Consider the following 12,500-nt stretch of genomic DNA (forward strand, 5'->3'; position numbering starts at 1 on the left):
TGGTTTTATACCCTAAACTTTATCTTTTATATATCCCCATTAAAAAAAAAAGTCTAGTGACACTTTAGGATAAATTTTCTTTTTTTCAAAGCTTAGTCTGGCGTCACGCATTTTTTTCAAATCACTTAAACCTGAAAAGGAGTGAAAATTGAGTTATCAGCTGTTAAAGTGTGTATACATTTTTTTGGAACACCCTATATATGTAAATATATGGAATAGAACATGAGAGGGAAAGCACCAACATTGCAATAGAAGTTTTCTGGATATTTTGATGATCTGTACGTCTTATTTACTACTGTGTGTTTTCAGAAGTCTGTAATGACATCCTTTTGAAGGTTTGTTCTCCTTCCTCCTTCCCGACCTATTTCCCCTCTCCAGCAAACAGACACTGGTATGCAGTTTGTTGTAGGGAACTGGGGGAGAGTGTGAGCTCACATCTCCTTGCTCCACACTTTTATTTTTGCCTAGAAAACACAGGCCTGAGTAACAAAGCTCAGGACCAGCCCTTGGGTTTAGGAGTATCAGTGTGAAGACCGCCTTTATAAACCCGGTGTTCCTGATGGCCATAGCGACCTGGATTTGGGGGTCCAGTCCTAATTTTAAAACTTGTGTTCCATTGTTTTCCATAAGTATACTCAGTGTGTTTCCATTTTTGATTTGGAAGGAAATAAAAATGCCTACAGAATATATTTTAGATGCTTTAGGAGGACCTTCTGCACTCAAGTTACACACTTACAAATGACTTGCAAAGACCATCTTTCCACAATTAGAGACAAGACCTACAATGCTGCTACTCCTGGAAGAGGTAACAAACCTCCTGTGACGGAACAAGGGCAAGGACTCTGGGCTTCTGCATTTCAGGCCCAATTAGCAGGACATCATTCCTTGTGAGGTTAATCAACCCACAATCATAATTACAAATCTTGACATTCAGATGCTCCCAAAGTCCGCGCCCACTCCAGCAGGGTTAGCCACACGATCGCCCGTTAAGATGTCGAACAATTCGAAGGCAGAGGAGAAGGGGCGCTCCACCACTCAGAGGGAAGCGGCTGGGCAGCTAACCCCACCTGCAAGGGCAGTGTGCATTTTTGTAAATATCGGCTTCGAAGCCTTGTCACTCACCACAAGGAGGATCTGAGACTGAGTGTTCTGTTTAGGCGAGAAGCGCCTCCTCACCCCTCAATCAGTCGGCCGCTGACCTTTCCGGGGTCCCCACCAGTTGCTCAGCTGTCATGAAAGGCCGGAGGGTGGGACATCACTGGAGCTGTCACGAGGTCAATCAGCTGGGGTTCGGGCCAATTTGCTAAATGTGTCCACGCTAAAGAGTCTGCTCCCTAACCAGTCTAATGACATGTACTACCAATTAATCACCAGCTCATTTTAGGGAGCTGTGACCTTCCTCATATGTGTAGTCCACTCACCGCTTCACCTGGCCTTGGGGGATGTCAGGCCTGCCGTACGAGGCCACCCCGGAGACACTCGAAGCTACAGAAACTCATGTGTTGGGCTACCAGGGTGGCAGGCTAGGGTACCTGCTTCAGGCCAGCACTGACCTAGTTTGGTTAGAATGTTCTGTGTGGTGCAACCCACAAAGATACTGCATATAGCTCAAGTGCATGCAAAAGTCATTCTCTTTGAAAATGTTAATGGTATAGTCAGGTCTCATTGATTTTCTCCATCAACCTATCAATTCTTTATTTGTCTTTAGAAGGTGGTGGCTTTGTCATTATTCTCTACAGAGTTTTGTTATCTGAGAGGTGCTGTCTTAGACGCAGAAAGGTTTTCTTTTTTTTCTCTTACAAAATAGACTGCTCTATTTGTAGCCAAGTCTCATAAATTAAACTACTTGTCAAAATAAATGAATAGTATGTTTGTTATATTCATGATTTAAAATCACATTTGATTGCTTACTCATTAATCCACAAAATTAAGCAATCCGCCCTGGATTGCAGTCATTAGTACAAATAAGCCAGCTTCTTCTGACAGTCAGAAGTAATGGAGAACACTGCACAGTGGTGTTTGTTTCAAAACGAGATATGTTAATGTGCAAATTAGTTTTACAATTTCAAAGGCTTCCTCTGGAAGAGAATCGGATGCATTTATATAGTCCGTCAGGGAATGGGATTGGGATCATAATATACTAAAGTGGAATTTAGAGGGAGAAACTGTAAAGTGCAAATTTGCGTTGAACCTTCAGGCTGGGCAGTAGCTATTTTGCCTGTAGAGTAGCATACATGGTAATGGAGGTTACCTTTATTCCTAATTGGATGGAAAATCAGGACTCAGGGACACGGTGTCCACAGAAAAGTGTAGATATTCATATGAAAGAGGCTTGGATACAGCAGAAAACAAAAATCATGTATTTACCTGCCCCCCTTCTATCTGCCAACTACCATGCTCTGAGGGTGGAACATGGTCAGTTGTACTTCAGTTCTGTTACCTATAAAACAGTATGAGTGCTTTTCTCATAGGTTTTCTTATGAGTACAAAATAAAATATGTAAACACTTTGAATAGTGCCTAGTATAGGGTGAGGACTACATAAGTGTTCGTTAAATATACAATTTTAATGATGTGACACATGGTTTCAAGTAGCTTACAGTTTACTTATAGAGGCAAGAATTTCAAGGATCTTTGTGCCTTGTGACTGGTGACAATAGAGAGCTGGACACAGTATTGTAGAAACAAACACCCTGGCCAGGGGCCTCCAGGGGGAGGCCTGAACTTCATCTTGAAAGCCTGACAAATACATAATGGAGAATTTTAAGCTGGGGCAAGACCATGCCACACCTGTGTGAGAGAAAGCCCCTTCCGCAATAGTGTGGTGGGTCCCTTTCAGGGTGCTGGACTGGAAGCCAGAAGAGAATTAAGGCCCTTAGAAGGGCTAGGTGAGGACCTGGCCAGAGGCATTGTGCCATTCCTTTGGGATGGGATAACCCTGAAGAGAGGATTCGTCAGGTTTCAGGAAATTATTGCCTTTGATCTGTTGACATACGTCTGGATGGCTGTAGTAGCACTGAGCCTTGGCTAAGAGATTATCAAAGGGTATGAGACAGCTACCACTTTGGTTTGGTTAGAGAAGAGAAATTGTAAGGAAGTAGGGAGAATAAAACTGAGCCCATGAAATAATACTCAACCTGGATGTTACAACATTGTAACTGTGTCTATGCTTTATAATTTACAAAAATATTTTTCCACATTCTATTTTATGTTTCCTAGTGTCAGAGATACTTGTTTCAAATAAAATATTCTTTCAAAAATGCTGGTTAGATGTGTGTGATTTAGATAAGAATAACTTGGGGGGGGGGGGGAAGCCAAGTGTGTGTTCGTGTGTCCATGCATTTTAAAGTATTTCCACTTGTACCTTCATCTCCAATAATGTATACTCTCCTGAGACCTTCAGAGCCTCTGGGATTGAAGGAAATTGAGGAACTATTAATGGCAAATAGTACCAGATGATAGAGTTAGGCTAAGAAAAAAATTCAGAGCAAAGGAACTCAAATACAAGTGAAAGTTTATTTAGAAAGTCACAGGGGTAGAGGAAGCGAACCATGAACCATGCAAGAAGTGAGCCAGCTGGGCTGTATGGGCTCAGGAAACAAGTTTTGGAGACAAAAGAAGGGACCTTGGAGCTTAGGAGAAAGAAACCAAAGGTATGTGCCTTGAGGGAAGAAAGGGGGAGGAAAGCTGTGGATGAGAGAGAGAGAGAGAGAGAGAGAGAGAGAGAGAGAGAGAAAGAAAGAAAGAAAGGAAGAAAGAAAGAAACTGTGCTTTGGGCCCTTTGAGAGAGAGAGAGAGAGAGAGAGAGAGAGAGAAAGAAACTGTGCTTTGGGCCCTTTGTCTTGAGGGTTTTTATCTGCTTCCAAAGCATTGACCCTAGGGGAAGTCCAAGGGGATGCTCTCAATAGAATATTCATCAGCTTTCTAGTGTGTCCTCTCAGGGTTGTGCTCTCCACTGATTGGTTGGTGCCAGGGCAGGGGGTCCTTAGTCAGCTCATCTGGTCCTGAAATTAGCCATTGCCTTGCACCACCTGACCTTTGCTACCTTTCTGGGCCTGAAGCTGAAATACAACTGAGGCCTAAATGTTACCTCTAGTTTGAGCAAAACTCTGACTCTGTGGTCAACAGACCTCAGAATTTCTTAAGATTATTTGATATGGACCCGAACCTCATTGTCCTAAGGGCCCAGTGCTTACAGGAGTGGTCATACAAGGGCTTATATGGGGGTCCTATGAGGCTATTCTCTGGTCCCCTTGTTCCTCCTCTAGGGGGTCTACCAGATGACTATCAACATGCCAGGGGAGGAAAGGTCATGGGAGGGTCAATCTGCATGACCAGTGATATAAAAGGTCAAGTGGTCTAAACCACAGGACCAGTGATATTCTAGGGCAGTGGTCGGCAAACTGCGGCTCTCGAGCCACATGCGGCTCTTTGGCCCCTTGAGTATGGCTCTTCCACAAAATACTGACTTCTGCACATGGGCCACGAAGTTTCAATCGCACTGTACATGCGCGCCTGCATGCGGTATTTTGTGGAAGAGCCACACTCAAGGGGCCACAGAGCCGCATGTGGCTCACCAGCTGCAGTTTGCCAACCACTGTTCTAGGGGAAGATAGGTCACCTGTGAGGGAGGTCCCACCTTACAATTGTCAGTTGCTAGGATCCTGGGACTTCCTCTGTACCTGGCCTGTAGTTCCTATTCTGCTCACATCTAACTGCCTACTCTACCAGAACCATCAAGTGGTAGATTGGCTAAATGGCGGGCAAACCACCCAATGGATTGGGATCATCTTTGAGGATTTCCCAAGCAGTTTCACCCAGGTAGCTCCCACTTTCTGAGTAGCTGTTATTTTTAGTATGTGTAAATCAGGGAGAGAGGAAATACTATTATTACTGATAAGACAAGTATGTTGAGTTTTTAAATGCCTGACATTTGTGTTATCCTCACTATGCTTGGAACGTCTCCAGGCTTCTGTATCTGTTTGCCTTTCCTATCGCTGGCCCTGGGGCCCCCTAGGATTAGACCTGGTGGCTGGCACCTGGCCTCCATGGACCCTTTGTCTGACCACTGCTGTGGGTGAAGAAGGCACAGAGGAAAGGGCTCCTCAGGATTGCCCGTGTATATTAGATAAGGGTGTGAATGTTGTTTCACAAATGACGAGCTGTTCTTACTAAGGAACGGAAAGAATGCAGCAAAAAACAAACTCTGTATTCTTGTCAGATGACAACTTCAACTTTGAAATTTTAATTCAAGTCAGTCAGAGACAAAAATGTGATTCAGTATAAAATGTCTTTATACCTGGCTTCTAAGTAAAGTAACTACATAATTAAAGGAGGTAAATGTGTTTTTAGCTGAAATATGGGTGGTTTTTAATAGGCATATCTTTTGTTGTTATGGGGAAATATAGGCAGCTGCCTCTTTAAAAAATGATAAGGATAAATAGCATTCTTAGTACAGTTACATAAATCATGTTATTTTCTTTAGGATGAAGCTTAAAACTGTAAAGTTTGTAAAGGTCCCTATTATAGATTTTCAGTTTGGAGAGGAAGTGAAAATTGGTTTTATCTCATTTACTGAATGTGGTTTGAACTTTCTGAGAAGCCGAGTTGTTCCGTACTTGCTCTGAGGATGCGAGATCTGAAGGCTAGCGTCTGATGAAAACACTAACAGCATGAGCCTGCTAATTTTAAAAATTCAGATCACATGCTTTTAGCTACCTGTCAAAATCCTATGATGGAAAAGAACCCATTTTCCACCCTTTGTTTAAAATGGCATAAAATCAGCTCACATAGCCAGTTGTTATTTAGTTTCCAGCAGATGCATACATTTAAATGAAATTCCACAGTGTTTCACTCTCTTCCCAAAGGTGATAATGTGTTTTCCTCCACTTGTGAAATTGCAGTAATTTCACAGGCTTCCTTAGATTTAATTGTGTTTATTAGGATTTGAGACAAATGATTCCAATTTTATTTTGTAGGATACCATTTTTTTTCTTTGTCTTTTAATTTTACTTGATAGTTATTGGTAATGCGGACTATGTATGAAACGGTAAAAAATAGCACTATATTGTGAAATTCAACAGTTTGACCCAAAGAACTCAATATGGCAAATAAGCATTTCTTAGTAGTGCATTAGTTCACTTGACATGTAATTAAAATCCAGCCACATAATTTTCAGTGTAATTGCTAATAAAATATTTTTTTGAAAATGCAGTTTATGTTCTATGGGCATTTGGATCACTTTTTTATTCTCAATGTAGCCCAATGATAATAGCATCAGGTTATAAAAACTCAGGCCATAAAAGTGACAGAATGCTATAGGTTGACAAGAGAGCAAACCACATCATGAATATTGAAGGACCCCGCACTAAGGCACTTCCTGGCGTTATTATTAAAATATTTACTTGTCAGTGTAAAAACTAACAGTGTTGGTATATTGCTTCGAGTTATGGTAGAAATAGAACAGAGAGCACAAACCATGTTTCGCTTGGTGGAAGAGCAGTACTGCATATCTAAGGATTGTGTGTTCTTGTGTGATGAAGAGCAAGAAAAAAGGAAAAACAAAAATTACCTGTTTGATGTGTTTGATCTTGGTACTTTCTCTGTTCCTCTGTCAGTCCTGTGATGAAGAGATTAAAGAGAAGCAACACAGTGAAAGTAGAATGGGAATAAACAAGTCAAGTGGGACTCATTCTGAAAGCCAGGGAATGTTAAGTATGGTAACAAAAGGCATTAACATTGGCCTTCCGTGTGTGTCAGGCTCTCTCTGTGCTAAGCATCTAGACATGTTAGGGATATTATCAAGAAAATTAATATTCTACCCCCCCCCCATTCAGCCCCCAACACACACATATACACACGCACCTTTATTACTGATATTTATTATAATGGCCCTATCGTTTGAGTATAAAAACAGGTCTGAGTCCTTGAAGAGATAGTGACGGTGTGAAATTGAAAAGAAGACATGGCTCTTTTGATCAAGTCTGATACTCAGGCTTATGTAAGTTGTAAATTATCCAAAGCTCCTTTCTTTCTTTTTTTTTCCCTTAATTTAATTGATTATAGAGTCAGAGGAAGAGAGAGAGAGAGAAATATTGTTGTGAAAGAGGAACATCAATTGACTGCCTTCTGCAGGTGCCCCAACCGGGAATTAAACCAGAGACCCCTCATTGTACAGGACAATGCTCCAACCAACTGAGCCACACTGGCCAAGTTAAAACTACTGTTTATTTATTTGAGAGAGAGGAAGGGAGAGCGAGAGAGAGAAACATTGATTTGTTGTTCCACTTATCTATGCATTCATTGATTACCTCTTTATGTGCTCGGATCAGGGATTGAGTCTACAACCTTTGATCATCAGGATAACTAACAGCTATCTGGTCAGGCCCTCTTCTTTCTTTTTGATTTTTGAGTTTCGTTGTTGTTGTTGACTTTTACATTATTTTTGACCTTTACAAGGTGACTGTGGAAAAATATTTTATGGATGATATTTTTTCTAGGTCCATTCTAGTTTCAGATGCTCCTTCCAGATGCCCCCCAGGGGATACATGTTGGCACCAAATCTAGTGCCTAATCTTTGCAGTGGGGACACTATCAGTGCAGGCAATTGAGGTATGACAATTGAATATAATTCATACATATTTCATTAATATATTTATTTTTGTGTGTTTTTCTAAGTCCTATTTATAAGATAGGTGTGTTTTAAAAAATACATTTCACCTTGAGCTCTCAAACAGAGGTATAAAACACAGAAGATAAACATTGCACATTGTCCTGGTGCCTTAAATTTAGTGGCAATTAAAGACAAGTATTTTCATATTAAAACAAGCACAGAAATCTGGTAGAGTATAAAATGAATATAAAATGTACATGAATTTATAAAATAAGGCTGAGCACTTTAATTTTAAACTCACGACATGCCAATACAGGTTATGCCTCCACTCCCCTGGAGGTTTACTCACTCTTTTTTTTTTTTTAATTCTCAGCAGTGGACATTCTTAGAGATAGGAAGTGGGGGCGGGGGGGGAGAGAGAGAGAGAGACCACTTACAACATTTCTGACAACATGGTTGGACATAGAGGGTACTTTGCTAAGTGAAATAAGTCAGACAGAGAAAGACAAATAGCATATGATTTCATTTATATGTGGAATCTAATAAAAAAATAAATGAACAAACAAATCAAACATAGAATATTTTGATGGTTGCCAGATGGGAGTGGGTTTGGGGTAATGGGTGAAAAAGGGGGAGGAATTAAGAAGTACAAATTTCCAGTTATAAAAACCGTCATGGGTGTAAAGTACATCATAGAGAACATATTCAATAATCCTATATAATAAAACCCTAATATGCAAATCGACCAAATGATGGAACGACTGGTTGCTATGATGCACACTGACCACCAGGGGGCAGATGCTAAATGCAGGAGCTTCCCTCTGGTGGTCAGTGCGCTCCCACAGGGGGCGCGCCGCGCCGCTCAGCCAGAAGCCAGGCTCACAGCTGGTGAGGGCAGTGGCGGTGGCGGGAGCCTCTCCCACCTCCGCTGCAGGCCAGTGGTAAGGAGCGAGGGGTCCCAGAGTGTGAAAGGGCGCAGGCCAAGCTGAGGGACACCCCCCATCCTCCAGTGCACAAAATTTTGTGCATGGAGCCTCTAGTAGTATAATAACTATGTATGGTGTCAAATGGGTAATAGACTTATCTGGGTAATCACTTTGTAAGTTATATCAATATCTAATCACTATGCTGTACACCTGAAACTAATATAATATAGAATGTCAGTTGTAATTGGAAAAAAATATATTTAAAGAGACAGAGAATGTATTTCCTCGAAAGGAAGTGAAGAAAGTGATGTAAAGAGGATGCAATGGTTGATGGTGTCCTAAAAACAAGCCCAAGGTGGGCTTTGGATTTCGCAGCCTGCAGATTGTTTCTGACTTGTTAAGACCGGCTTCAGTGGAGGTCACTGACTACTAGTGACCTCGGTAAAGGAATGAGGGAGAGAGACTGGAACTGCTCTGTGCCTAGCTCTTTCAGATTTTACTGGGTGACACCTGTAAGGGTGAGTCCTGAGAAGGTTGGCTTGTTTGTGTTTTTGTTTTGGTTTCGAGAATGAACAGCATATTTGTAGGCTGATCTTCCTGGCATTTATGGGGATTAGGTACCCAGTTACTGTTAGAGGTCTGCAGGGACAGGAGTTTTGATTAGAAGTCAAGGCTGTGTGAACAGATCATTTGGGACCATGGTCTTTGTGGGAAATGCCAGTGCTGCACTGGGTGACATGAGAATGCTGGCATCACAGGAGAGAAGCAGGGGCACCAGAGACGGATAGGGCAGCAGAAGAGGATGGGTCCAAATCAGATACTGCCTACTTGCCTTTTGCATTCAGTTTAGGTTACTGCAGTCTCCAAGGGGTAAATGAAAAAATCTTCTGCGTGCCGCAGATGGTTAGGCTAGATGAAACCTTCACCGCAGATTTAATAGAATTTCTTCTTTGATGTTGAACTCATTTCTGTTGGAGAGGTCATTTCGAATGGGTTTAAGGCAGGGAGAGGGGCCACTGGCATACAATGGACACTTTGGAAGTCAGCATGCCTTCTGCTGAGGAGCTAGAGTGGTGGTTTATGTTAATTAACATATGCATCTCTGTAACACTGTGTTCTAGGAACTCTGTCACCTAGTAATGTAAGTGTTCTGATGAATCAAGCAATCTAGCTAATAAGCACCTACAATACATGGTGGAAATTAATTATCAGTGTTGAAACAAGTGTGCGTCTGTGTGCATTGAAGAGTAGAGTTGAAGACTGAAGTCTCCTCAGCCAGCACCTGCGCTGCCAGTGACCTTGGGCATCACAGATTCAGAAACCAATCTTCTTCCTTCCAGGGGTAGAGACTCTATGTCATTCATTCAGCCCTTCATCCATACATTCAGAATGGGCTGTACAGAGATTATTCCTGTCTGTCCTGGGTTTCAGAGACAGACTAAGCAACTAATTAGTCAAAGCGATCATGAGATTTGGGAGCCTCCAGATCTCACTAGCATCATCTTTGGGAAGGGTTGTGTATTGCCTGTATCTCCATAGAGTCGTGTTCACATTCTTAGTTTAGGCCATAGCGTCCCCCTGGATAACTACAAATATTCCACAGTGCAGCCTAGTCTTGTACACCTTCCTTTTTGGAAGATGGTTACACTGTGGTCTGAGACACTGCATTGGAAATTTAAAAAACAAGGTTCACTTGGACAACGCAGTCTCAAAACTACTTTGTTCTCCCATATCATATATTATTTGGTATAACATTGTTACTGCATACTCTATACACTTGTGTGAATAAAATAGTACTAGTGGCCCGGTGCACCGATTTGTGCACTTTGAAAGGAAATTATTTAGAAGAAATATTTTAATAGCACTATTCACCCATTCTCCATAATAGAAGTGTCAACCAAATTCACAATCAACAATGGCAGATTGAAACACACGCGTACAACTGGTGCCAACGAGAGCTTTATATGTATTGGGCATGTGAGAGTCAACTTAGCCTTTTATATATATAGAACAAACTTGCTTAATTAGACCTGCTTTCTGATTTAGCTAAACTTTTTCCAGCCCAGTGAAGCACCCCAACTTCTCTTTCAGGTAATTGTCAGCAACACAGCAGTAAATATCAACACAAAGCAGATTATTATTGTAGATCACACAGAGAGAACAAAGGGTAAAATATTTAACTGCAGCAGTGTTTGACTATATCCTCTGCAGTGAGAAAACCTGAAGTCATTTTCAAGGTCCACCATTTCTTACTTCCTTTCAGTCGGGTCAAGTTTCTAAACTTTCTAAATCTCCATTTTCCAACTAATGAAAAGAAAATAGGATTCTACGAAGTCTCCTGTCTACCTACTCCAGGACTTCTGTGAGGATCAAATGAGTTGAGGCAAGGGAAAACGCTTTCACAGACATTTGGTTGAAATGTAAAATGTTTGCACCTAGCTATAAAGCAAGACATGTTCCTGGGCTGAAGAAACTGCAAGGAGGCTAGTCGCTAGCGAGAGGAAGCCGGGTGTTGCTATGTGACGTCATTACCCGTTGCCCAGTGACCATTTCCGGGCTGGGCTGAGTTGTGGTCCGCATTTTGCGCCACGGGATCTTGCCAGTGTTGGCTGTGATTTGGTGGGCTGTCGCTCCGCGGTGGTGGCAGGGCCTGTGTCCCACTTGGGGGAAGCTGATTGTTGCTTTGTTGGTGCCAGGTCCGTGGTGTCATTTCTTTGTAAATGGCCAGTGTGTGTCATGGCAGCTCCTGCATTGAGTGTCTGCCCCCTGGTGGTCAATGCACATCATAGTGACCAGTTGGACTGTTGGAGGGACACTTAGCATATTAGCCTTTTATATATATAGATGGTTATCAGTAAAGTATTTCAAGAAAAAAATGTTATATAGCAACTATAGATAATGATTTATATTATGAGTTACCAATTTTAAGCTTTTTATTGATTTCAGAGAGGAAGAGCAAGGGAGAGAGAGATAGAAACATCAATGATGAGAATCACTGATTGGCTGCCTCCTGAATGCCCCCTGCTGGGGATCAAGCCTGCAACCCAGGCATGTGCCCTGACATGGAATCAGAAATCAAACTGTGACCTCCTGGTTCATAGGTTGATGCTCAACAGTGGTGCATACCAGCTGGGCTAAGCTTTTGTATTATACTTTAGATTAGTATTTTATTTTTTCTTATTGCCCCAATATTTAAGATATATAGGTTATATTGAGTTAAGGATATAACAAAAGGGAAAAGTAAGGTATGATTTTTAATTTACATGAAGCTGTTTATACTACCCATATAATCCACTTTTTTTAGTTGATCGATACATTAAAATAAATGTTACTAACATGTTTTAGAATTTACCAATATATAAAGTTGAAATTACAATTGTCACAGAAACAATGATGAAAATAATACTTCCACCATATTTAAAAATTGTTTTTATTTTCATTTTCAGGATTTACAGTGTTAAACATCACTTTGGCCAGATGATTAGATAAATATAGTTCTAGGGATTATTCTTATCCTAGAATAATCTTTCATTATTAATCTATTTAAGTCTTCTCTGAAACCAGTTCATCAGTGCTGCCGATTAAAAATAGAAAATGTGTGTGTTCAATTTTAAGAATTAAAAATAATGTCTGGGGACTAGCATTTGTTCCCTGTGGTGAGAGGATTGTTGGATTTTCCAATTAAACAAGTCTCCATACTGGAAATGAGTAGTCAATTATGAAAATCATTTTTGAATAGCCAATTTACATATCCCTAATTGTATTCATTTCTTCTGAAAGATTGAACTTGGAATGTATGATGTTCTGATTGGTTACCCCTGAGCTTGTGTCATTAATACTATCGCCAACAAGGTTCCCCTATGAATAGGGCTTTGAGTGTTTTTCCTGAATAAATGTTTGAATCATAAGTAGGTTTGTTTTATTTAATGAATGAAAAATATATAGAGATTTACTAGCGGTTTT

The 12,500-nt window shown here is 41.0% G+C and overlaps 1 protein-coding gene across 1 annotated transcript in view; it reads left to right on the plus strand.

Annotated features, from left to right (window-relative positions):
* Nucleotides 1-12,500, plus strand: part of PARD3B (par-3 family cell polarity regulator beta) — a 907,609-nt gene that overhangs the window by 313,265 nt on the left and 581,844 nt on the right. The gene's annotated exons all lie outside the window — the stretch shown is intronic.

Source organism: Myotis yumanensis, unplaced genomic scaffold (genome assembly GCF_028538775.1).
Source record: "Myotis yumanensis isolate MYYU_CA2020_CCGP unplaced genomic scaffold, mMyoYum1.0.hap1 SCAF_8, whole genome shotgun sequence".
Taxonomy (NCBI): Eukaryota; Metazoa; Chordata; class Mammalia; order Chiroptera; family Vespertilionidae; genus Myotis; species Myotis yumanensis.